Source organism: Pleurodeles waltl, chromosome 12, assembly GCF_031143425.1.
Source record: "Pleurodeles waltl isolate 20211129_DDA chromosome 12, aPleWal1.hap1.20221129, whole genome shotgun sequence".
Classification (NCBI taxonomy): Eukaryota; Metazoa; Chordata; class Amphibia; order Caudata; family Salamandridae; genus Pleurodeles; species Pleurodeles waltl.
This window is the reverse complement of record NC_090451.1, coordinates 279,352,935-279,380,179: the sequence shown is the minus strand read 5'-3', so window position 1 is coordinate 279,380,179 and position 27,245 is coordinate 279,352,935. Positions and strand designations below refer to the sequence as shown.

Below are 27,245 nucleotides of genomic sequence, written 5' to 3'. Positions count from 1 at the left end.
TTTGCAGACTCAAAGGCATTCCAGCAGTAGAACTATTGTTTACTGCTACCTCCAGCCCCAGTATTTAGATCCGTGCAAAGGTGGCAAAATAAAGAAATTGCTATAGTAAGGATTGAAATTGCTAGTATTCAAGCCCTGCTGTAGTAGTAGTCCTGGCATAATTAGAGAGGCTGTTATCAGAGCTCTTATATAATGAGATTCCTGCCATACTTTCTCACCCCACTACATGACACCAAAGGGAAAAGTAGATTTTTTTTTTTTTTTTACAGGACAAGTAGATCTAAGTAGCAACCTGTCCTATGGAAAAGTAGATATTTTATTAAATTCTACCTTTAAAGTAACATATAATTTTAATAATAAATTAGTCAGGCTTACTACCTTCATTGTATTTTTGTAATAAATATATGGGATGTATGGCATCTAGCAAATGTTTCCTAATTGTTACAGTTACTGCCACTTGATAGAGCGCAGCAACTCATACTCGAAGGTGTATCTCGGTGCTTCACTAATCAAGGTCTGTAGGGTACAGTAGAAAAACCACATCTTTAACAACCTTTTAAAAGTGTTCAGTTCTGTGCACAAACAAACCAATCAAGCGTATACCCTTTATTATTTGCTTGTCACCATAGCTAACTCAGGCCTACTATATTGAACATAAGTGTTCCTATAAGGTAACCATCAAGTAAACAATCATAAAATTAGAAATATGTACAAAATTAGAATTGGCGAAACAGTACACAATCCCTCTGTAAGAATGCTTAATAAGGATTCTCACAGTGCAGGGTTATATCAAAGATGTAACCAACACCAGTGTATTAACAATTTACCCTTAAGTGTCAAAAATAAAATAAATGCATTTAGAAAAAAAACACCCTTCTATGACTATTGGCTGTAATGCGTGATTTCCACAATAAATAGACAGGACTACTGTTTTTGGCATATCTTTTCATAATAAACAGATCAGACCTCTGGCATCTGACATACATTTTCCCAATGAACCAATCATACATATACGTTTTACCATTGACTTGTTGCCACAACTAGGAACTTGTGTCTTGCACAAAAGCTGGCAACCATCAGGACCACAGTCATAAAAGTACAAATATATACATTATTACAGTTGGCAAACAATTTACAGCCCATCTGAAAATGGTCTACCAAAGATTAACACACTGTAAGTCTTCAACTCCAAGTGTTTTTCAGAAAGAGAAAGCACCACAAAAACCATTGCCTAATACGGTTATCTGTCATATTCGATGTTACACAATACCATTTTAGAGCTAAAATACATTGTAATTACAATCCACCCTTAAAAACCTATTTTTTGAATAACTGCATTTCAATAACTTAGTCACGACTATTATCTTTGTTGTGAAATTTCATAATAAACATATCAGGCCAATGGCATTCAACATCTTAATTTGCAAAGATTGTTGAAGGCTATAGCCTTTATTTTTGACTCGACACCAAAAACAACTCTGGTCTACTGAATTCTGCGTAACCTTTCCCACAAGACATCCCTTAGGCATACAGTCAGATATATAGAAATACACACTAAATTACAATTAGTGAAACTAAATTCAAACACTCCCTAGAACGTAAGCAAGGTTTAGCAAAAGGCAAGTCTTCAGCCCACAGGGTTTGTCAGACTGGAATAACCAACACCAAAACCTTTGCCAACTAAAGTAACCCGTAAGAATCCATGTAATGCAATACCTGTCAACAGCTTTAACATAGTGTAATAACAATCCACCCATTAAGACCTATTAGCTTTAACATATGACTTTCACAATAAATATATCAGGCCTCCTGAGTGTTTTGTACATTTTCTTAACTAAGAAATTAGGTATATGGTCTTTGGCATAACTCTTTGCAGTGAACCAGTCATCCCTATACCCATTTTCACAGGCGTGTCACCATAACCAATCAACTCAGGGCTACTGTATTCCGCATAAGCTCCCCCACAAGTTAACTATCAGTATGTAGTCATAAAATTACTAACGGACATAATTAAAGTTGGCAAGACAACATACAACCCTTCCTAAAACGGCAAAACAAGGATTTAGAGGGTGCAAATTTTGACATGGGGGCAACTTACACCAAAAAAAACCTTGTCTACTACAATATTCTGCTAGATTCCTGGTAACAAAATACCTGCCTACAAGCTACAGCAAAGTGTAATGGAATTCCACCCTATAAACCAACTCCCTTTCTCATATCTTGTCATAATAAACAGATCAGGTCTGTACCCTCGATTAAAGGCTCATTATCATAACAAACTTAGTCATACTGTACAGATGTACAGAGCATAAGCTTTCCCACCAGGTAAAACGTGCGATTCAAGCACTTGTTTTTTCCAGAGAAGCATACAAATCCTGAACAATCCAAACTGAACTCAAGAAAATCGATCTGCGAGCAGACTCAAAGCCCTCATCTCAGTAGTAGCTCTTAAACATATTTTCTTTTGTTGATCACATAAGGTGAGCGATAGCTGAGCTGTAAAGCCAGACCTATAAAGAGCAAAATGTGGAAGTATACGTCTTTGCACTAAATACAAAACAAACACTAGCAACGCTGATAGGTCTGGCGTCTGCTGCCAGACGTTGACAACATTTGTTTTATGTTTTGAAAACTTAATTGTTGGAGGAATCGGTAAAACCAAAGTAAAAACAAGTTGGCCAAAAATGTAAAAACTATTTTTGGTCCCAAAAAGCATCACATTGGTTCCTGGAACTGAAAGAAACGACTTAGTGTGTGGTGGCGCTCTCTGTGTGTAAGCACAGAATGGCGTCACTCACAGTGAAGTTATCCAATGGTTTAAGTCTACATTTTTCTCGTCTCTGGCTGTCCTATTCCTTCTGACAGCGGTGTATTTTGGATACCGAGGCGGTATCCCATTATTCCATAAACATTTTGGTCTTGTTTAAGTAGGCTGACCCATTGAGTTATACTTTAGCGGGCAGGATAACATTTTGAATAACAAAATAGACCCATGGGCAAAGAGGGCTGATTGAAAGCCCTTATAAATATATTATATGTGCCATTTAGTGACATTAAAATGACTTGGCTAAAGCCACACCGGAAAAAGCAAGAGCTTGCATCTTATCCGATACCTGTGCTGACATCGGTTGCTAATTATCTGGTAGGCTATTAACTTTTTGTTGCTTTGATGGGCAACAACCCTCCATTACGCCAGACTTACGGGAAGCTGTCTTACGCACGCCAAACACTACTCACCAAAAAGAAATCCAGTCTAGCCCTGCCTCATGCCTCGCCCACGCTGGCAGCAGTGTGATTGTAGGAGGTGTCATCACCAGTGAGCACTACCTCTCTCCCGCTGATAGGTCGCTGAAGTTAACAGCACCCACGCCTGCAGCACCTTCAACCAATGGCACTGCTCGATGTCAACATGCAGGCCTTGCGTCTCCATTTTTTAAGCCAATCAGAGCGTCCATTGTAAAGTTGTTTTCAATTTCCTCTCGGTTTCTCACTTTGGTAGCGAAATAAGTTTTTTTTTCTATCGCCTCCCTGTCCAGCGTTATTGACCTCAAGCAAAGAACGTGTCAACCCTTGGAGAGAAACAATCGGGGAAACGGTGGGTTTTCCAATATGTACAGAGCGAGGCTTGCTAAATGTATTTTAAGCATGTTGAAGGCAAGGGCATTTGTTACACAATAAGATGCATTTACTGGAAACGAGTACATGGCACCTTTGGGAGGGAGTTTTTGCCGGAAGAAGCGATGGGCCGGCGTTCTGTCCCAGCATTGTTTTGGGGACATTTGAAATGAAACAGCTACATTTAATTGCGAACTATGAACCTGTTTTGTTAAAATAAAAGTTACTAACCTAAACAGACAGTTAACAGCTTGGTTTACATAATATATTGCTGCCTGTCGCCTGCCAAGCGCATTACGCGGTCGTGCCCTATCTCGGACCTCTTATATTTTGGTCCTTAAGATTCGGGTTTCCGTAGCTATCACGCAGTAGGACGTCAGTCTGTTTTACACGTTCAGTCAGTGCTGGGCAGCGCCAACTGGTACTTTTACTCGTAACGTTGTAGGAATAAGTTGAAAACTCCAGTATGAAAAGTAGCTGGCTTTTGAAACTACTCACGGGGTATGGAAACACGACGTGCAAAGTACTAGTGACTGAAGAGATAGGACGGGTTGCAATGTGTCATAAATGACATGGATTCTCTTGGTATCTATGCGTTGCTCCAGTCAAATTATTTTCTTACGCTTCAGTAAGATGTGCAAGAGCAGGAGAAGCGCCTGTTTTTTTCGCACACACAAAAGGTACAATGTAGCAGTGGCGGCCCGTCCTTTAGGGCGGAGGGGCCACGCCCCCCGACCCCCATGAAGAGTGTCTGTCAGGCTGAACAAAGGTCAGCCTGACACACTCTTCATGTTCAGCTCAGGCAGCCAGGAGCAGACATGCGCGATTTGCGCAGACTCCTGGCTGCCTGAGCTGAATTTTGCTGGGCTGAGGAGATCACAGCTCCTATGGGCGTGACCTCCTCGGCCCAGCAAAGGTGCCTCGAGGCCCTCTCCTGGGTGACGAGGAAAGCGTCACCCATTGACACTCACCCTGGGCGCTTCAGGTTTAAGCCCTGAAGCACCCAGGGTGAGTGTCAATCAGTGACACTTCGTCACAAAGTGGGGAGGGGTCAGCAGTCTCACTGACCCCATCCCATTCTGTGCTGAGGCTGGGACTGCTGCCTTCCCTCAGTGGCTGACCTAAGGTCAGACAATGAGGGAAGGCAGCAGTCCCAACCCTCCTGGGACCTGGCGGCTGAAGGTAAGTGTGTGTGTGTGTGTTATGTTTTAAATTGAATGTTTGGTGCGTGCATGTTTGAGTGTTGTTAATGGATGTGCGTGCGTGCGTGAGAGCATGTGTGAAAGAATTAATGTGTGTGATCTTGTAAAATGAATGTTTGGTGCATGCGTGCATGTTTGAATGGTATGAATGTTGTTAATGGATGTGCGTGCATGTCTGTGTGTGAAAGAATGAGTCTGTATGTGTATGTGTGTGTCCCGCCCGCCCCCCTCCCTCCTAAAGCTGCCGGCCGCCACTGCAATGTAGCAGATGTCCAGAAGTACAACAGCTATGACAAAAATTGCTTGGTTTCATATACATAAGGAGTATCCACCCTAGTTCTAGGAGGACTGGACCCATGTCAGGATTAAGGCAACTGACTGTGTTGCATTTAGATGAATTCAGGGCAAATATTACTTTTTATTGATGTCCTGAACAGCTGCCATGTATCTGGCCATCCTGGATATTTGTTGAAGTCCCTTTCATATACACTAATTATATTAGCCACGTAGATAACACATTTCAAAAACTGAATTAACTCTTAGCACTTCAATAATAGGTGTTGCCCTACAGAACATTTTAAAAAGAAGTAAAGCTGTAAGCATCTAGCCCCATTATGCTCGCATGCACTATATCTACACCGTGTCTCACATGTATGCACTTAGACATCTCTTTCCTGTGTGCCCCAATCACTGTTGTACCTGCATTTGTAAAACATAGCACCTTTGTACATCTACTGCTCCAACACCTATGTGTTCCTATAGATGACATTCTCACCTGCGTGTACCAAGTCACATCTTGCCTTTGTGCACCTACCCCTCTCTCACCTCTGTACACCATTACAATTGTGTGCAGCTGGACTCAGATCACCTGCATACATGCAGGACCAGTTACCTGTGTCTACAAAGAAATATCCATATGTGGGTGTTTAGACCTCAACTGTGTACCCATAGCTCCATGTCTACTGTATGCACCAAACGCTACTCAATCTTGTGTGCACATAGTTCACCCTCCTCTCTTTACCCATAACGTACTTTCATATGCAGGACCTGGTGTGGTTCTGTGTTCACTGTAACATAGGACTCAAGCTTCACCCTACTGGCAAGACCCAGATAGGCAGAATCTAGCCTGAAGTTGCTTGTGTTCTATTCTGTGGTGGCAAAATGCAGGGCAATTGGAGTCCTGCACAAGCTCATTGTGGACAGTAGACAAACCCGCAGAAAGTGGGACAATTAGCCATTTTAGGTAATGTTACAAAAAGCCTCAAGCAAGTCAGGTGATGATGATAGCATTCCTCTGTGGACATTAGGCAGGAGCAGCCAGAAAAGTGTTCCTTCCTCAGTTGTCCTGCTGCAGCTGGCCATCACATTTAAAAGCACAGTGAAGCCATTTCACTCAGATCAGTACACTTGGGACCTCACTGGTTACCCAGGCAGAATCTTGCATTGAATGTGATCCGCCACCCAGGCTGCACCTCGGGCGGGGGGGGGGGGGGGGGGCGGGGGGAGATAGGATTAGCAGTCACAAAAATGTGGGACAGTTTGTGTCCTGCAGTGGCTCTGCTGGTCGTGGGCATGATTATGGAACAAACCTGAAAAATACAGGCCAGTTTTCCACCACAGCAGGGATATTTAGAACTTTTCAAAAACAAGCAGAGTTGGGGAACAGCCAAAAGTATAAGTGGAGATGACAGTCCTATCCTCATTAGCAAAATTATGATTTCGTTTTTTTAAGGCATGCGTTTCCTCATTCCACAGGTCAAATTTTCCCAGATCTACAGCTAAATAGCACCTTCTGCAGTGGCTATCCACTATCGGCGCTTAGCCCACTAGGAAGCAGCACAATTTGCTGCTTTTGTAATCTGTTGATCTCTGTTTGTATGTGATTCACTGGTCATTGCCTCAGAACTATACTGTGATTTTGGACTCATAGCATCTGCCGCGAGATGTTTTGTACTTTCCTGGGCAAGAACTCAAAGGCTTTTATTAAAGGTGTAAAGGGCCCAGGATTCTTTTGGGGGGAGACACCACTCAGGTGGCTGTCATCTGCAAGTTAAATTATAAAGGATGCTGACCTGTGGCAGCCTCTAAGGACAAAATGGGCAACCCAAAAAACATGATACAATATCAATGTCTTTCATTAAACCTGCATACAATGCTAATGGCTTTCGACGTGTTAATGTAGAGCACTGAGTTTGTGCAAAGCAGCTAATAAAACGAATTCCAAGAAAGGAAACATTTACAAGACGAAGGCTGTAGATCTCCCAGTCAGAGTGAACGTGCTTGTAGCTGGACACCTAGTGTTTCTTAACACATTCAGAGTAGAGCAACACTAAGCATCGTGGCTCATTTCAAACAGAATTAGCATACAAATAGAAAATTCACTATCACTGATCTGAAACTTGGGTAAATGGGAGGGACCGCCTCTGACTCATGCAAAGCAATCTCCAAAGCAAAGGTTTTGAGCCCTTATACGCCCGATGTACTATTACCTTCTGAATTATAATAGCTGCCAATTCAAACACAGACCCATAACATGCACATGCATTCTACGTGCCTTTTTTCCCTCTACACCTCGTAATCACAGTGAGACGGGATTGAAATAGTAACATGCATTGCTAAAGCCTATAGGGCTTCTTTCAGTGTGGTTCCCCGATTTTTAGTTTTGCTAATGCTTTTTGTTTCACAACATCAAAAAGACTAACAATAGAGTTTACCGATGCAGAACAGCAATGGGTGTAAAAAAAATTATGATGGTGTGTATGGGCATATGTATCATCTTGCATATGTGAAGGCACTGCTGGAAATTTATTTTTTTGCTTTTAATGTACCATTTCCGCATATTCTGAGCAGTGTGAAGGGCATCACCACAGGACCTAGGTGGGAGGTGTAGTAATAAAAAAACAAGTATTTGCAATGCGATACGTCTAGTATTTTCTTGAGTTAAAGCTATTGGCATTGTAAATTTATAACTGGACTTTTCTTGTCACATAACTTGGTCAACCCTGCCTCATAATTTCGTTTTTTCCTGCCATATAATTCCAGTGGCCCAGCATGTAACCAAAGCACTACCATTTATCTTCCTTCTCTATCTTAAAACATACACAATTATAATATAAACCTTCATCAGAAATGAAGGTTGGCATTAGAGTGTATTGCTCAAAACACCATAACAAAAATATCATTTGGGATGGTTTGGAGGGTGAAAAGAAAGAGAGAGTCTGGAGTAAAGATGCTGAGGACAAGTGGCGGAGTAACGGTGTCATAGGCCCTGGGGTAAGAAAGGAAAATGGTTGACTGGAATTTTGCTAGGAAAATAGAGCAGTAATTAGAGTTGAGTGAGGTCTGTAGGTCTCCGGGCCCCGGTGCCACTGCACCTGTTACTCCATTGATAACTAGGCCTTAGGAGAGAAAGCAGATGGGGCAAAAAAAGAGAAGCAAAAGGAATACAACAGACAAAAGGAAGTAAGAGAAGGTGTCGTAAAGAAATAAAGGAAAGAAAGAATGAGAAAATGAAAACACAACTAAGAGAAGAAATAGAGAAAAAGTGTGAGACAAAAGAAAAAAGGGAAGGAAGCTAGCAAATGAAAGATATTGAGGAAAAAATAATAAAAGTGTGAAAAGAAAGAGAAAAATGAGCATTGGAGAAAAAAAGAGAGATGGTTAGAGAAACAAGCAGTGAAAAAACCAGGGCATGTATGTACTTACACATTTCCCACAGACATAAAATGGAAAAACTACTTTGACACTTCGGGTCCCGAAAAGTAACTTGTGGCTTACACATACAGACGGGAAAAAGAGGGATTTATAGTAAAATGTGAACTGACAGATAAAGATAAGAAAAACACCACAGAAAATAAGGAAGCAAGATCTTAAAAAAAAAAAAGTGAAAGGACGCATAACTCAAAGGAAAGAGCAAAAAAAGACAAAGCAAGAATGAAGGGAAGAGAAAAAAATAGTGACAGAATGAACGCCTGATGAAGAAAGAGGAATGAAACATAGAAATAATCAAGTTTTTGTGAGTTTGAAAGAGGAGGGAGGAAGAGGGGAAAAAAAAAATAGAGAGAGGAGTAGAAATAAACAGTTGAAAAAGCGAAACTGTTAACGTGTGGATTTTAAGAGCTGGAAAGAGAAAAGTGGGGGAGAAAGCAGAGTAAAGGAAAGAACGGAGTGAGATAGGGGATACAGACCCTCCCAAATAAAGATGGCAGCTAAGATTTAATTGGCTCCCCTATGTCCTCAAACAGAAGTCAGAGTGTGGAACAGCAGGGGGCACTTACGAACAGCAGGAAGTGCATTAGCAGAGATGTAGGTGAACCAATACAGCAATATTGGGGCACTTCAGTTCAGGATTGCAGGTATAGATAGAGTTGTGTCCCAGCGCAGTGCTGGAATAACAGAAAGGCAGCGTGTGAGGAATGAGAAACGGAGCGCCATGTAATTCCTGGCATTTGAATAATGGGGCACTGCAGGTTAGGGTTGAGGTACACTGACAGAGTTGTATGTGGACTGCAGTACTGGAATAGTAATGGGCACACAAGGTCACTAGTGATGTTTGTTAATGGAGCTATGTGTGGAACCTAGTATTGGCGTGCCAGCATTGCTGAGTGTTAGTCTGGAGGTGCCCTGGTGAAGTTCTGAGTGGAGCCTAGCATGGGAGTGGTTTTGCCTCTGAACCACAGAAGCGAGGGGTGTGTGAGCCTTAGTACTGAAAAGAAAAATGTACTGAATGTTAGAATTGATGGGTTCTGGCAGAGCTGTGGTGGTGCCCATCCACAGTGGCGTTTAATGTTAGTCTTGAAGTGCACTGGCTGAGCTTTGTTTTGCTCTTTTGGGTCCAGTATTGGGCTTGGCAGTGGGACTGAATATTAGAATTGTGCTACTGTAATGGAACTGTATGAGCGGGGTCCCAGTATAGGAAAGCAAGTGACCTCGCAGGGTTTCAACTGAGGTGCACTGATTGAGCTGCGCCCAAGGTCCCAGTACTGGAACAGCAGTGTGTACTGACTGTAAGAACTGAGGTGCTGTGGCAGACAGCATGTGTGGGGTTCTGGCATGGGCACGGCTGAGGGGCTTGGGTGTGTGAACTGAGGTTCACTGAGGAAGCTGCGCCGAAGGTTCCAGTACTGGAACAGCAGTGTGTACTGACTGTAAGAACTCAGGTGTTCTGGCAGAGAGCTTGTGTGGAGTTCTGCCACAACTGAGGGGCTTGGAGTGTGTGAACACAGGTGCAGTGATGGAACTGCCTCCGAAGTGCTAGTACTGGAACAAGAGAGTGTACTGACTGCAAGAACTGAGGTGCTCTGGCAGATAGCGTGTGTGGAATTCTGGCACTGACACAGCTGAGGACTTGGAGTGTGTGCACTGAGGTGCACCAATGGAGCTGCGAGTGGGATCTCAGTATGGAGAAGGAGTGGACACTGTCTCTAATGATTGCAGAGCCCTGGTAGATCTGGGTGCCTAGGCTATAAGCAATTACAAGCAATCATCCCACCCTGTGGACCACAGGCACGCACGCTTGGTAAAAAAATTCCAAGCCAAGAAATGGTGGGAACCAGGCAGCTGAGAGAGGGTGTTGAGAGCCCACAAAGACCAAATGTGAACAAGATAACAGCCTGACTTATAGCCTTGTTTACAGCTAAGCTCAGATCAAGCATGCTCTGCAAATAAAAAGGGAGCTTTCCCTGGACAGGAGCAGGAAACAAAGTAAAAACAAAAAAAGAAAGTCCCCACACAGACCAGATAAACAGAACAAAGCGTAATTATACAGTAGTTGGTCCCTGCTTCCACACAGAAGAAGGAGAGGCAGGACAAAGAGGCATGACTGACCATTATCAAGCAAGGATTTTCAAATGACACCGAAACTTACAAATGAAATAGCTGGAAGCCCAGAGAAGAAGTATACTTAACCTCTTTAGTGCGGGCGTTGGCCACTTGCTGACGCCTGCACTACCTTCCTGGTGCGGGTTACGACCAGTGGCCGACACCAGGGAGGGTTTAATTTATTTTTTTTTAATAACCTTCGGGAAACACGGAAGAGCTTCCGTGTCTCGCCCCACCCCCCCATCTGCCCCTTTGTGATGTCAGCACGCTATGATGCGTGCTGATGTCACAATCTGTTTTCCCCACCGGAGCAGGAAGCAGGCATCCCCACCGTTCGGGAAGGCCTCGTTTGAAAGAGGAGATTCTCCCCTTTCAAACGAGGCCTTGCTGAAATGAATACCTGGCCCTGGATCGCAGCCATGCCGCGATCCAGGGCCAGGAAACCCCACTAGACACCAGGGAATTCACTTGGGGGGTGGGGAGGGGGAGATGTCAGCTCCCTCTGAAAATGGCCGCCCCGTCCCCACCACTGGGGGCACATTTAAAAAAAAAAAAAAAAATTTGTTTACCATAGGGGGTGTGATCGCTGAGCTAGAGATCACAATCCACAGCTAGGCACTTTCCAAAAAACACATCGGTTTTCAATGTAAAAATTTGATGTGTCCATGTTGCTTTTTGGGGTGTTTCCTGTTGCGGGCACTATGCTATCCAACACAAGTGAGATGCCATTTTTATCGGGAGACATAGGTGAATGGTGTGGCTCCTCTCAGATTCCAGAGCTTTCCATCACTGAAATGTGAGGAAAAAGTGTTATTTGTTTTCGCCAAATTTTGAGGTTTGCAAAGGATTCTGGGTTACAGAACCTGGTGAGAGCCCCACAAGTCACCCCATTCTGAATTCCCCGAGGTTTCTAGTTAAAAAAAAAATATAGGTTTGGTAGGTTTCCCTAGGTGCCAACTGAGCTAGAGTCCAAAATCCACAGCTAGGCACTTTGCAAAAAAACTGTTTTCTTTGGGAAAATGTGATGTGTTCATGTTGCATTTCCTGTCACGGGCACTAGTCCTACCCACACAAGTGAAGTGCTATTTTTATCGAGAGATTTAGGAGAACACAGAATAGAAGAACAAGAGTTATTGCTCCTCGTATTTCTCTACATTTTGTCCTCCCAAATGTAAGACAGTGTGCAAAAAAAAAAAAAAAAAAGAAGTCTATTTGAGAAATGCACTGCAATTCACATGCTAGTATGGGGACCCCGGAATTCAGAGATGTGCAAATAACCACTGCTTCTCAACACCTTATCTTGTGCCCATTTTGGAAATACAAAGGTTTTCTTGATACCTATTTTTCACTCTTTATATTTCACCAAATGAATTGCTGCATACACGGTATACAATGAAAAACTACTGTAAGGTGCAGCTCATTTATTGACTCTGGGTTCTTGATGATCCTACAATCCTATATATCCACACAACCAGAAGAGTCCAGCAGACGTAACAGTATATTGCTTTAAAAAATCTGAAATAACTGGAAAAAGTTATAGAGGAAAACATGGACAGAAATGGCTCTTCTTTTCTCCTCAATTTCAATTTTTTATTTTATTTTAGCTGTTACTTTCTATCAGAAAACCTTGAAGGATCTACACAAATGACCCCTTGCTGAATTCAGAATTTTGTCTACGTTTTAGAAATGTTTAGCTGTCTGGGATCCAGCACTGGTTTCACACCCATTTCTGTCACTAACTGGAAGGAGGCTGAAATCACACAAAATAGTAAAAATGGGGTATGTCCCTGTAAAATGCCAAAATTGTGTTGAAAAATGTGGTTTTCTTAATCAAGTCTGCCTGTTCCTGAAAGCTGGGAAGATGGTAATTTTAACACCGCAAACCCTTTGTTGATGCCATTTTCAGGGGAAAAACCACATGCTTTCATCTGCAGCCCTTTTCCCATTTTCTTTTTTTTTAAACAAAGTTTTAGCTCTATTTGGCAAATTTATTGGTCTCCTCCAGGGGAACCCACAAACTCTGGGTACTTTTAGAATCCCTAGGATGTTGGGGGAAAAAAGGAAACAAATTTAGCATGGATAGCTTATGTGGACAAAAAGTTATGAGGGTCTAAGCGTGAGTATCCCGAAATAGCCAAAAAAAGACTCGGCACAATAGGGGAAAAGGCCTGGCAGCGTAGGGGTTAATATGCCTGCTGCAAAGAATGTGTACTAAGCAGATCAGAGTGCATATAATGTAAAAACTTTTCGCAGTTTAAGTAAATCAAAACGGTGCACAGAATGGAATCTGCTTTAGAACAACGGGATGAATGGAAACAAAGAGGAAAACAAGGCACAATGGTTCAATGAGGAAAGTGCCCTCTGCTGATTGCTGTGTGTTTGTGTGTGTGTGTGAGACTTGTATGTCACGAGTTCGAGTTCTGTCAGGACCAACACCACCTCATGTCATTCTGAGATTAACAAATTAAGTTCAATTCGAAATTAGTAATAGCAGCTTTTCTTGCGCACATGTACACAGCACCTGCTGCCCCCATGAATGGGGCGCTGTTATGTGGCTGCATATGCCTGAGCCCTTATTTGTGTTAGAATTTGCACATCTATCTTTCACATAATGTCATCTATCACAACGAGATGCTTTGGTTCCCATAACACGACAAGTGCATCTTGTGGTCATCAAACAAAATGGGAAAACATTAGCCAAATAGGCTTAAAGAAACACAACACTGTTCCGCATACACACCCCGCATGGTGCTGCTGGCTGTCTATGTGGATAAGAACGTCAGCGCCCCACATAGGGGTTATAAGTGGTATCCAAATGCTACAAAAAAATGGTATAGTAGCAGTGCCAATAACAAACTGAAAAAGGAAAGTTGAATACACAGACCGAAGTATTCAAAGAGTTTTGAATTATTTTTCTGATGTAACCTTTATTTTTAGGTCTGGCCTACAGCCAGTTGCTGCTGTCTTGTTCATGTAGACATGTTTGGGGACCGTAATGTATTTTTCATTCATGAGGCTTTGACCCAGAGTAAGAGGGAGGAAAAGGGGGGAAGGAAAAGAAATGCCTGAAAACAGTGAACAAGGAAGAAAGCAGAGATGAAAAGGAACCTGCAGGAGTGAGATAAAGGAGAGAGTGTGTAGGGTTCTGGATGAAAGAGGTATGAAATGACTAGACAGCATTGGCATTCAGCAACCCCTGACATTCAGCACTGCCTGGCACAGACTACTAAGAAGAATTGTGGGCACTGGCACTTATCACAATTTAAACCCCTACATGGACATATAAATATTGGAGGATCTTTGGGTCATCCTTCTTCTTTCATTGGATTTGTTCAATTCATTCACAAAAGCTCTCTAACTTTTTGGAGATGAGAGTGATTGCATTTTTCTGCACATCCACCTCAAAAGAAGTGCATTTCAGTGTAAGGGCTGGTGGGTCAACACTTTAATTTGCTAATGCTTTTTTCTTTGGATTATTCATCTTTTTTTAGGTCACATATGTTTGTGCTATCTCTACAGGATACAGTTTTTTGAAAGCCCACCTTTCTAAGCGCCACTAAGAATCATATGTTCTTGTGATAGACATTAAAATTAAGAACGTTTCCTAAAATTGTTCAAAGTACATCTTCCTCCCAAGAAGAACCGATAAGGTTAAATTAAAATTATATGTGATAGAGTACTTATATTATATTGTAACATTTTAGTGCAAACATGGCTACAAAGTTTAGAAGGTGTCATTGTTTTTCTCATTTTTATTTTTGTGGCATATTTTGTGCGGGAAACAATTTAGCTATCAAATCAGCTCGCCAAGTTCAGACACATTGGCTTGCCTAATGCCATCTTCCCTAACAAATGAATGTTTTACAAATGAGGAAACCGTCCTACTAGCACTAGTATAAAAAAAAAAAGTGACGACTTCTTGTGTAAAAATACCCGCAGATTAAATTGGTGGGAATGGAGAGGAACCAATGTGCTTTCCGTCTGACACTTTTGAAGGATGAGCCCTTTGGTTTCTGTGCATTTGTGGCCTGGTAAGTTGGATTGAAATCTTAACAAGCATTTGCAATGCAATGTGTTTCTCATTTGCTCGAGTTAGAACTACTAGCGTTGTAAATTCCTAACTGGACTTTTCTTGCCACATAAATTAAAAAAGAATAGTAAAACTGTTGACATAAGCAAGTCAATTCAAAGTACCCCGGCCACCATGAGCGAGAGTGCGAAGGAGAGACACAAAAGGAAAAAGAAGTTTGCTCGCAAACAAACATTGGCAAACGTGCAATTATCCATATAACAGGCTCGGCCCCCAAGGTGGTAACAAAACCGCCCCAAGGCAGGACAAACATAAAGCATTTACCAATGTCATCAAAGGATTTTTGAAAGGCAATTTACGAACAAGTGAAAGTGAGGTGGGCGTGGTTAAAAGCCCACATAGATACCAACACGTTGGAAAAGCAGCACTGATGCGCTGCTATGCTCGTCCTAAAAAGTTGTTGCAGAATGTAAACTGCCAAAGGATACAAGTCATCCAGTCAAAAGGGCGTTGTAGTATTTCTTTTGCTAATTGGGGGCTTATTTCCATTCTGTGAGCAAAATGCATTGAAACCTTTTTCACCGGTACTCATATTCTGGAGCCTCTGCACTAGTGACACTTTGCAAGTGGGGATTCTGATTTAATATGCAGAGCCTTCCTGTCAACACCAGTCTAGATCTAAATTATTCTACCATAATCCACGGCGGGAGCTTTGCACACAAAAGGTCAGTTTGTACACTTTTAAACATCTTGCCTATGCAAGATTTATTTGGACTGCTAATACGATTTTTTTAGCCAAGTTGCAGAGCAGCGCATCATTGTGATTTTTTTTTTTTTTTTTTAAGTGCTATGATGCGGTTAATTCTGTTTATATATTTCCAGTATGATTGAAAGTTAAGAAAAACATTCCAAATCTCGCTATAATTTGCCATTTTAATGTTTTAAGGCATGCCGTACAGCAGTGATGTTGTGTTGTTTGTGAAGAACGACTTTGCCTATTTGCCTATGCTGAACTTATCCTGGTGTAATTTTCAGACACCAGAACACATTTAGCAGCATCTGCACTGTTGTCTGCTTCATTCTAAGCAGCAACATGAAGGGAGATTTTTTTAAAATTTGTATTTTCACTTCCTGCTGGGCCAAAGATAAAGGGGCCATCAGGCCTTCTTTTGTTCCAATCTGATCCTGTCTGGGTGCGGTCTCGATGCTCACATTTAGATGCAAATGGAAAGGAGGGGAAAGAAAGCCTCACAACTTGTTATCACTTTGTTTTTGACTTTGTTCCAACCCTGTTTATAAGAGAAATGCATGCACTGTATGAATTTCAGATGTGTTGGTCTGTCCTGGTATTTGCACAAATAACAATGTAAATACCACTATTTTATGTCTTTTATAGCACTACTTCTCCCAGTGCAGGGTATCAGAGCATTTACATAACATACGTATTTTACATTGACAGTAAATCATGTATGTAAATCAATGCACAAGATATTTGTTGCATAAACAGCAAGGGTTTACGCGGTGTAGGAGTGACACAACCTTCATAGCTCACTGTGCTATATATTAGAAGGATTACAATTTATTTACTGCTAGTAATCAAAGGATCTTTGTGTTAAAAGCAGTAACCCACTTGCCCATCTAGCTAAAACAAAATCTGTAATCCGCATGTTACATGGTATGCTATTTAATTAAGGTTATGTTCTAGCCTCGTAATCTGTAGCATAGGAGAGACAGGAGCAAGCCCCATCGATGCATTCCTCTTTCCTATAAATGCTCTCACTTTGTAGTGAGTGAAAGCAAAGTAAACACCAAGCTCCCTCGGGAGATACAACTTGACATTTCACCTCTGACTTTGAATGCTCTGAAAACGTGACAAGATAAGAACAAGAATCAGGAGTGTGGACTGTAATAAGATAACTTCTTGGCCATGGGACAGGTAGCTTCTTAAATCTACTTGTCCGTTTGGTGCCATGTAGTGCGGCAACAAATTATGGCAGCAATCTCATTATGTAAGAGCTCTGATAATAGCCCCTCTGAATATGCCAGGTCTATTACTATAGTAGGCCTTGAATACTTGCAATCAAAATCCTCACTATAGCAATTTCTTTATTTTGCCATCTTTCTGCAGATCTACGTGCAGGGGTTGGAGGAAGCAGTAAGCAATAGCTCCATGGCTGGAATGTCATTGAGTCTGGAAACCTACTAACTTTCATGTTTTAAGGATTTTTACCAGCTCTTCTCTAATTTTTTTCCCATAATGAGAAAGGTTGGAAATTTACTCCTAACAATGGCAGAAGTAGAAGTTCTTCCAGGGTTAGGAAAAAAGTGGTTGGAGGGAAAGTGAACTTGTAAACGCTCAATAGCTTTTCAAATGAGCAAATCTACACATGCTTATTTGCTTGTGCTAAAATACAGTTCACAAATATTTATTAGGAGCACAATTTCCTGATCTACTTCTGAAAGTTCTTGTGAATTAAAGAAAGGCACTAATTCAAAGACCTATACCCTGGGTGCACTTTTGTGACTTTCTTTAAGAATTGGGTCCCTAATTAGGTCTGACGTTAACAAAGACATTTTGTTTTTATTAAACTTCTATTTCTTCCCCTATCTATCAGCTGGCTTTCCTGGAGTATATTGGCACACAGTTTTGTTAAGTGCCTTGAACTACTGTGGCAATCAGTGGCATAACGAAACTGGAGGTGGTCCCCCTGCAAAGAACCTGGAGGGGCACCCCCTCCCCCATTGTCCCCCCGAGACTACCTCAGTGCAGGTGCTGTGCTCAGTGGGTCCCCTGGAGGGGGGGCCTTTATTAGGCCAATGGTGGCAATGTGTGCTTTTTGAGACCAAAAAACGTGTTTTGCTTTTAGCCAATGTTTGCTTCAATGCCAGCTCTCACAACAATAAAGGGTTACAAAGCCATGTGAAAACAAGACACGTGTTGACAAAACCAAAAGACTCACAAAAATGTTGGATTAGTTGGCTTTGCCAGTGCTTGTTTATTTTCATGCTTTCCATAATCTCATTGAAAATGTTTACACTGATTTTTTTTTTTCCATTGGGAATATTTTTTGGAAATACTAGCATGCATCAACACATTTTACTAAATGACGCTTCAAAGAAATAGCACCTAAAATTTCATAGTAGCAAAACTTTTTTTTTCCTACTTGCATTTTTTTCTGAACTCTTGCTTATCAGATTCTGCAAACATTTGTATCTAATCAGAGAGCATTATACTTAGCCTCATATTGTTAAACGTTTCAAACATGTATGTACACTGTACTGTCAGTAGTGCAGTGTGACCATAAAACGTTTTATTTACACCGTGCACCCTGATAATGAAGTCTTTTCATTAATGAACCATAAATACAAGTTCGAACAGCATTAACATATGGACACATATTAGTTCAACTGCAGACAGTTCACTTCTCTGTAAACTGGCAGCCAAGGGGTTTGTGCTGCAGTGGGTTGGGCCTACTTGTCCTAAGGACAAAATAAACATGAAAACTTGTTGCCCTTGACCTCAAACAATATGTCCCAGGCGTCGGGAAATAGACATTTTACATCCCTGAAGAATTAAAGGAATGTTTACAGAACATGAGCTTGTGGAATATTACAATAAACAAGGCTTAGGCAATGGCAGGGACAACCACAAGTTGGACAGTGTAAAGCAAATAAAGCCAGAAAATGTGAGTTACAAAATCCAATAGTAAGCAACAGGCGGAATACATTCTTAGGTCAACTCTCTGAATGTCTTTAGCAAACTAGACAGCTGCGCTGCCTGGTAGGCTGCGACCTAACGAATAATCTTTGAATTGATGGAATATCATGTCTTATCAATATGTTGACAGACTGTTTCTGTCTGTGGACTGGCATCATCACCTATGTGCACCCCCAGATATCTATCCTAAACCTGGATGCACCCCTTCCCTTGTACACACTGCAAACATCATTTATTTCTGAATTTTTCAAAGGGACTTATTTTGATTTGGTTTGAGGTCACTCTCAGTTTTGATAATTTATGCCTCTTGTTCCCACACATCATCAATGTGTTAATTACTTTTTAAATCACTCATTTGGTGCTTTCTTCTTCAAATAGAGTTTCAATGACAAGTTCACTTAAAACTAGAAGTTGTAAAACATATTTTAGGAAATATTATACCAGTTGTTGAGAGCTCCACATGAGCATATACATCAAGTGCTGTTTGTTCCAATAGATGTTAAGAGCAGAAAGATTACTTGATAGTGCTTTCATGGTGCTTTCTACTTTTTTTGTTTGAATCACTTTATTTCAAGATTTCAACATAAAAGTACAGTACAGCATCAAGAAATCAGTAACAGTTGCCGGCATAGCATAACTCGACAGAGCAGCTAATACTTTCTGCCATCAAATTAAACTACTTAATAGATAGAGGGGATGGGGGTGGGGCGGCTAAGTTAGGGAGCTGACTAGGGACATAATGTGGTGTGGGAGAGGAGAGAGAGGAAAACAATTAAAACCATAACAAACAAAAAAAACAGGCAAAAGAAGCGTGTTTCAGGTCTGTAACATGTCTTGTTGCTGTGGTGTGGTGTGGTGTGATGGGGATCGTGGAACCACTGGAGCTCTCCAGGTAGGCAGGTGATATATGTAATTATATGGGTTCTCCCAGCCAGAAGTCATCAAGTGAATAATTTTAAGGCCCTTAGTCATGGGGGTGTAAAGCAGGAGAATTCGATACAGTTGAGGTATCTCAGAAAGGGTCTCCAAATAACTTGGAATTTGGTATCAGTCCTAGCTAAGTTGTGTGAGTTGGTCCATGGCAAGAATGTGCTACAGGCAAACAATCCACTGTGTTGTAGTAGGGATTGCTGGCTGATTCCATGCAAAAGTAATTAACCGTCTAGCCGCGTGTAGCATGTAACTCAAAAAAAGAAATTGTCCTGTGTCATTGCTGTAATATTTGAGGGGTGTATCCCCAATACCACCTTACGATAGGACAGTGGCAGGGGCTACCCCACCGTGTCTTTAATGTGGCTGTGGATTTCTTTCCAGAAAGTGATGGTGGGGGTGCAAGACCACAATATGTAACAAAAGTTCCCTCTAACGGAGCGGCAGCGCCAGCAGACATCAGACATACGAGGGTAAATAGAGTAGAGCCTGGATGGTGTATAAAATCATTGAAATATATGTTTATACACTGTTTCCCTCAGCTTGAGACTTCAGTATGTCTTTGAGATATCGCACCACAGGGAGTCCCATTGTTTAGGTGTGATTTCTTCTGTGTCCGCTCCATTCCAAGTATTTGATATGGGTGGATTTGAAGAGGTGCGGAGTGTCAGCGCATGGAATAAGCGTTGGAAAGGAGCCCTCTCGAGCCTTCATAGGTTCGTACTAGGTGCTCAAAGAGTATGCGGTCGATTGACTGAGGGGTACACTGAGGGATGGAGGGCCCAAGGCTTCACTTGGAGATATTGCAGCCTAGCAGTGTCAGGTGAATGGTAGTCCTCCTTACATTGGTCAAAGGATTTAAAGTCCATCCCCACAAAAAGATCACGCAGTGTCCTGCAGGCCCTGTCTATCCAGTGTTTAAAAGAATTGGGGGATAATGCCGGTGGGAACTCTGGATTACATTCTTTTGGGGGAGGGAAGGTAGTCATCCCTTTAATGAGCCCCACCCTGTCCCACATGTCCAGGACAGTTTCATTTGAGGCGGCATTATAAGCATTACGGGGGCGAGCATGTTTGGGTAGCCATGCTAAGTCCCAGATGGGGCAGCAGGCCCCCATTCGGTCCATGTGAAACCAATGAGCTTCACTCTCTCGCACCACCCAAGCAGAGATGTACTGCCCCGTAATATTCCAGCACATTAGGGCTTGCAAGATTGCTTCTGTCCCAAGTTTGTGTCTTAAGGGTGGTTCATATTCTAGGCCGTTTCCCATTCCAAATAAAGTTGCAGAGATCACATTGTAATTGCACAATAGCCCCCTGTGGAATGGGAGTGGGTAAGGTTTGAAATAGCTAGAGTGTCAGGGGTAGGATATTCATTTTAACTAGGTTAACCTGACTCATCCAAAAAATAGACAGAGGCTTCCACTTCCAAAGGTCTTCCAGAATGGCAAAGAGTGGGAGGAATTCCCACTTGACTGAGTTGCAAGGATAGTGGTGAGATAAAGGCCTAGATATTTGATCTTGTCAGAACACCATTGGAACGGGCCAGTTCCTGCAAACTGAGACAGGTCAGGCCCTAGGATGGTGAGGTTTAGTATATCTGATTTAGACTTGTTTACCTTGAATCACAACACAGCAGCATACTCGTTGAGACTGTTGCCTACTGCCAGAAGGGAAGTGGCTGGCTGTGATAGTGTGATGTGGAGATCATCAGCAAACAGATTGACCTTGTGCATCTGACCCACAAAGGGTATGCCCTTGATGTCATCCAGACTCCAAATCATTATGGCCAACGGTTCCACAGCCAGCGCGAATAGTAGGGGAGACAAGGGGCAGCTTTGTCTCGTACCTTCTCGGATTGTGATAGGGTTGGTGGAATGTCCATTGTGCTGGGCTGTTGCCTTGGGTGCGACATACATGGAGGCAGGCTGGAATCTGGTGTCGGTGGTCTTTATTTATTTTTTATTTTAACCAGGTGTGCCACTCATCAGATATTATCAGTCCCTTGTCTTTTACAAATAAAGCCTACCTGATATGGGTCATGGAAGGAAGAGTTTGAGCTTTATGGCCAAGATCTTGGTAAATATCTTTGCATCTGTGTTCAATAATGAGATAAGGCAGTAGGAGGAGCAAAGTGTTGGCTCTTTACCTGGTTTTGGGATAAGTGAGATTTCTGCAGCAGCCATAGAGGGGGTGAGTCCACTTTCCTGAGTGAAGGAGTTTAAGAGACAGATCAGATGCTCACCCAGTTCGGGCAACAAAAGTCTGTAAAAACTAAATTGGATGACGTCCGGCATTGGTATCTTGCCAAGCGGCATCACCCGTAGTGCCAAACGCACCTCCCTTCTGACAGTGAGATGGGTGCCTCCAATTCCTCAGCATGCTGGCGGCCAAGAGGCTCCCAGTCGCACCTCGCCAGATATCTCTCGATTAATGATGGTAAAGTCTCTTCCTCATCATAGAGTCCCTGGTAATAGTTATAAAATTCAGTCGGTGTGTCCCGCTCTGTAGTTGCCCAGCCCCCTTCTGACTTTTGTAGCTTTACAGTGTGGGCTTTCACTTGTGCTTGGCATAGCCTATGGGCTAGGAGTGTACCTACTTTGTTGCCCCCCCTCGCAATAGCGCTGCTTAAGTGCAAGAGGGATTGCTCCATTTTGATCGTTCTATGGGTTCGCAGCTGTCCTCAAAGGACCTCTAGCTGCCTTTTAAGATGTAGCCTTGTCTTGGTTTTCCTATGTTTTTATCTTTATGGCTAGGTTGTCTTCCAATATGCACACTTCGCTGCTTTGGGCTATCACCAGTGAAGAAATCACCCCAGGGATATTACCCTTAAACCAATCCCAAAGCGTAGTTAGGGACACAACCTGTAAGGTGTTGTGTGTAAAATAGTCTACTATGCCCCGGCGTATCTCCCCAACATCCACCGGGTCACGAAGTATCCGCGGGGGCAAGCACCATCGCAGATTGTCTACCCTGTGCATGGAGGAAGGTGGCCAAGTCAATGCAACATGCACATGGTCAGATATGGAGATGTCTGACATATCAGCAGAGTCTACATTGCAGAGCAGGAGGATGCTTTACAAAGACATAATCCATCTGGGAGTAGAAGGCGTGAACAGGTGAATAGAAGGAGTAATCCCTGATGTCGGGATGTCTGTAACCCCAGGCATCTACAAGGCCCAGCTCAGTTATCTCTCTTTTCAATTGGGCAAACATAGCCCCTGCGCCCGGGAAAGAGGCCGAGCTCCTATCCATGACAGGATCACATACTAAATTTAGGTTCACCCACCATCATGGTATCTTCTATCCCCTCAAGTTGAGTACGTAGAGTGTGTCGAACACATGAGTCTCGTGTGGATATACCACCAACCGTATTACGAGTTCCATAGGATATAATGGACTCGTAATACGGCTGGTGGTATATCCGTCACTTTACCGTCACTTTTGGGACGGATTAACACCTCCTCCAAAGTTGTAATAACCCCCATTATATCTTTATTGATTCATCCATGTTGATCCGTATATAGATTCAAATATTAATGAAACTAGCTATAGCCAACGCTTTTTGCCCGATATGGGAATACTGTTCCAGCAGCTACGGTTTTCCAAATCCCCTTGTTTGGTCTGAAGCACAATATGCTGTTCTTCCAGTGCCGTGAGTCAACGCCAAATCGTTTCCTCTTCTGATCTAGAATCCATAGTGCATTCTGTGCCATTGACCCTGTCCTATAGTTCAGAGAAATCTTTTTTTACTTACCTTAATGCACGTCCTGAAGTCCGCTCTGAAGGAGCCAATCTCTGAGCTTATCTCTTGAAGGAAATGATTCATATAGTCTTGTTGAACAGGAAACAGTTGTGAACACACTGCCTTACACTCCAGCAGGTAGTTTGCCCCATTGCATTATAATAAATGCAGTACAAATTTGTGTTACTTCATCCATAAATCACCTTAGTGCGGTGGTTCACAACCTGTGGTCCGGGGACCCCAAGCGTCCGTGAAGCCTCCTTAGGGGGTCGGTTACTGCTTAGAAAATTAACTAATATTAACAGATTAATAACATGTATATAAATAAAGTGGCTCAATGTACAAAAAATTTAAAACATACTGTAAAAGTAAAATTTTGAAATTAAATTAGTATCCTCAGATTGCTTTGTGAGAGCAGTGCAGGTGCATCAAACAGAATATATTATGGACAACGTTTGGCTTCAATCGAATTTAGAAAAGCTCCAACCTTCCTATTAAGTGTACTTTTTTTATTTTATTTCCAAATAACATAAAATGTGTATGTGTTTGATGAATGCTTGTTTCTGTATTTTTTGCGTATTGTTTTACTGATAAAATCATCAACAATGTATAGGCCTGGGTCCCGGGCTTCCAGTAATGACTCAATTGGGGGTCCCGAATTCTAATATTGATTCAGTTGGGGTCCCCGGGTTCCAGTGATGATAAACTGGGGGTGCACAGAAGTAAAAAGGTTGGGAACCACTGCCTTAGTGGGTCCAGCTAGTTCTGTATATCTCTAGACACATGTTTCTTGGTTTAGCCCTTCATCGGTAGAGAGCAGCATGCTTTTTTCTGGGGTTGCTGGACATGCTGCCAATGGCCTTTCAGGTCTTAGTACCAAACAGTGCCACACAGGTGCATCAACCAAAGCTTGTCAGCTGGCTGGTTCAAGGGAGTCTTTTTAAACATGAAACTGTTGGGAGCACAGTGCCTCGCACTCCAGCATGCAGTTTGCCCCATTACATTACGGTAAATGCAGTACAAATGTGTTTCTCAGATAAATAGTAATATATAATTATAAAAATATGTGTGCGTCCCAGACATTCTCTTTGACTCTACCACAATCATTCTACATGAACAAGGGAGAGCCACCAACCAAATGAAATGAGTCAAACAATGTCGAAACAATGTTTTTTAAACTATATTGACTCCTTAGAGGATGAGGAATTATCTCAGGAAAGAAAGAATAAAATGATTTTACATTCATTAGGACCACAAGGTTTCATTGTTTACAATACCCCAGAGAAGAAGCCATGAGTTAGTAGTGAAATGGATGTTTGAGGATCGGGACAAATATTACTGAACTTCAGTCTGCAACTCAAGACATTAATGTTGTAAATTTTCTTTCACAACAATCTAGGAGTAAACCTGTGTGCGAGGTTAAATTGGGGGGGAAGAGAATTATCATTCAAATTCAAAGGGAGGAAAATGGTGAGCAAGTTGTATGTTGCAGATTTTGGCCATTCTGTTTTAGGTTGGATTGACCAGAGAGCCTCGGGTATTATATTAGATCCCAATAGTGATGAACAAGTTATTCTTACCAGTGAAGGGAAACGATTTTAAGAGCAGATTTCAAAACGTTTTCACAGGGACTATTGCCACATTAAAGGGGTATACACACAAAATACACTTAAAACATACAGCAGCTCCTAAAGTACACAAAGGTAGAGAACTACCTTGGATAGTGAGGAAGGAAGTGGATCAGAAAATCAAAAGATTACTTAAAGAAAACAAGTTGATGCCGCACAGTGGATTTCCCCAATTGTTGTTGCTAGACGCGACAATGGGAAACTTGTGTGTGGATTTGAGGAATCTTAATGAGAACATTGTGGTAGAAAAGTTTCCGTTACCTAAAATAAGTGAGATGCTTTCACACACCAAGGGGATGAGTTGGTTCACACCAATTGATTTGTCATCAGCATATCATCAAATCAGGTTGCATGAGGACAGTAAGAACTTGACAGCTTTTATAGCTCCATCTGTTTGTTACCGGTTGGTGCGAATGCCATTCGGACTAGTTTCGGCGGCGGCCATGTTCCAAAAACTTATGCACAAACTATTCAAGAATCTTGCTGGTGTGATGTATTTCCAGGATGACATATTGATCATGGGGGATAGTATAAAAAAACATGACTCCAGAGCGGATGAGTAAAATGTTTGAATTGCTTGGGACATGAGATCACAGCTGATGGAATTAGAACCAAAATGATTTGTTACAAGCCATCAAGGAATCTCCTAGTCCTACTAATAAGGATGAGTTGAGGTCTTTCTTAGGGATGACCAAATTTTATGCAAAATGTGTGAGAAACGTTTCGGAGAAAACTTATTATTTACGCCAACAATTAAAAAAAACAAGTTAAAAATAATTTGGTCTAAGGAACTAGAGTTAGAATTTGGTTTCATAAAATATAACATTTGTTCTACAAAAAATATACATGGTTTCGACCCTGGTCTAAAGTGCATCCTCACAACTGATGCTAGCAATAAAGGATTAAGGACCGTGCTGAGTCAGATGGACAACAAAGGAAATTAGTTTACTGTTGCTTTCGCTTCAGGGGCATTAACCCCAGCGGAAGAGAGATATTTGGTCATTGAAAAGGAGACACTAGCGATTGTATGGGGACTGGAGCATTTTAGAAATTTTATTTGGGGTTATAAAGTCGAAGTTAAGTGTCACCACAAGCTTTTGACAAAACTCTTGACCACTGAGGGTTTACTCACTTCCACCCTTAGAATTGCGAGAATGTCACTGCGATTAATGGCCTATTGATATAAGATGTTCTGTGTACCTGGAATTAAGAATAGAGTGGCTGATTGTTTAAGTAGGCTTCCATTGGCATTGGAAGAAGCCTCCAGTGGGTGTGAGGAGGAAATTAATGTGGCATGGATTGGAGTGGAGGATATGAAAGCAATTGGAAAAGAGGAGTGGGAAAAGGCTTATGAGGAAGATTCTACACTGGTGAACATAAAAAACTTTATAGTGAGTGGATGGCCAGCAAAGAGGTTACTTGAACAAGACTGTAGGAGGTTTTGGGAGGTGCGTCATGAATTGACATTAATGAATGTGAATACTGTATGGGGTGTGAGAGTGATACCACTGAAGGGATTGAGAAGTACCATAATTAAATTATTTCATGAGGGACATCTGGGTATAGTGAAGAGCAAAAGAAAAATTTAAAGCAGTTACTGGTGGCCAGGTATGGATGGTGAGGTGGACAGGATTATCGGAGAGTGTGATTTGTGTGAGGAAACTGATAAATCCCAAGTAATATTGTAACCACCCCTACATCCTTTGCCGTGTCCTGTCATGCCATGGAAAACTATAGGAGTTAATATCATGGGCCCGTTAGGTGGCTAAGATGGTAGTAATTGGTATGTGTTGGTAGCCATTGATTATTTCTCTAAATGGCCCGAAATAGTTTGTCAGGGAAATCAGTGCAGATGCTGTAGTAGCATTTCCTGACAGTGTTTTTGAAAGGGAAGGTCTTCCTAAAAATGTTGTCAGACTTTGGTTTGCAGTTTAGGAGTGAAATTATGAGGGAGTTTTAAGCAGGGAATGCTATTAAGCACAAAGTAACTTCGTTATACCATCCCAGTGGTAATGGTGAAGTTGAAATATTTAATAGAGTGATTAAAGGTTCTTTACAAATGTTGAAAAGTATGAATTTGAACTGGAAAGTTAGTGTAAGGAGAACTGTCTGGATGTATCGTACTACACCTACAGTCACAGGGTTCAGTCCATTCACAATCTTGAGAGGAAGGGTTCCTTACATGAAGGATAACCAAGGTTTGTTGGAGAGGTCCAGATTATGAAGTTGGTCACCTATGGAGGTAAAAGAAAATAATTTGGATGCTCAAGAGGAATACAGATTGGATCAGGATTGTGAAAGGGGGTCTAGAGAATGCAAGATAAAGGAGGGGCAATATGGTCCGGATCAAACTACCTTTTAGTGTAAGCAAGGGTGATGCTAAGTTTTCCAGACCTTTAGAAATCCGCAAGATTTTTAATAATTCTGTGAATTTGGAAGATGGTAACGTTTGGCACATGAGTCATCGAGCAAAATGCAAAAAAAGAAGAAAAAATTAGGAATTAGGGAGTGGAGATGAACAGTGTGGGTTAGATGGTTTGTGGATGTTTGAGAATGA

At 41.9% G+C, this 27,245-nt stretch overlaps 2 protein-coding genes across 8 annotated transcripts in view; one reads left to right on the top strand and one right to left on the bottom strand.

The window, feature by feature from the left end:
• PDCD2L (programmed cell death 2 like) overlaps positions 1 to 3,344 on the bottom strand; it is a 68,819-nt gene extending 65,475 nt beyond the window's left edge. For 2 of the 6 annotated variants that reach the window (XM_069216191.1, XM_069216195.1), the window contains exon 1: positions 3,238 to 3,344. The gene's annotated coding sequence lies outside the window, so the exon portion shown is untranslated. Of the gene's footprint in view, positions 1 to 3,113 lie in introns of all 6 variants that reach the window. The other 4 variants (XM_069216192.1, XM_069216197.1, XM_069216198.1 and 1 more) reach the window with 3 other exon arrangements.
• Positions 3,345 to 3,461: 117 nt separating this feature from the next.
• The window catches only part of TRADD (TNFRSF1A associated via death domain), a 96,060-nt gene continuing 72,276 nt past the window's right edge, over positions 3,462 to 27,245 (top strand). Inside the window, exon 1 of one of the 2 annotated variants that reach the window (XM_069216189.1) lies at positions 3,462 to 3,595. The gene's annotated coding sequence lies outside the window, so the exon portion shown is untranslated. The remainder of the gene's footprint in view (positions 3,596 to 27,245) is intronic. The other variant, XM_069216190.1, reaches the window with a different exon arrangement.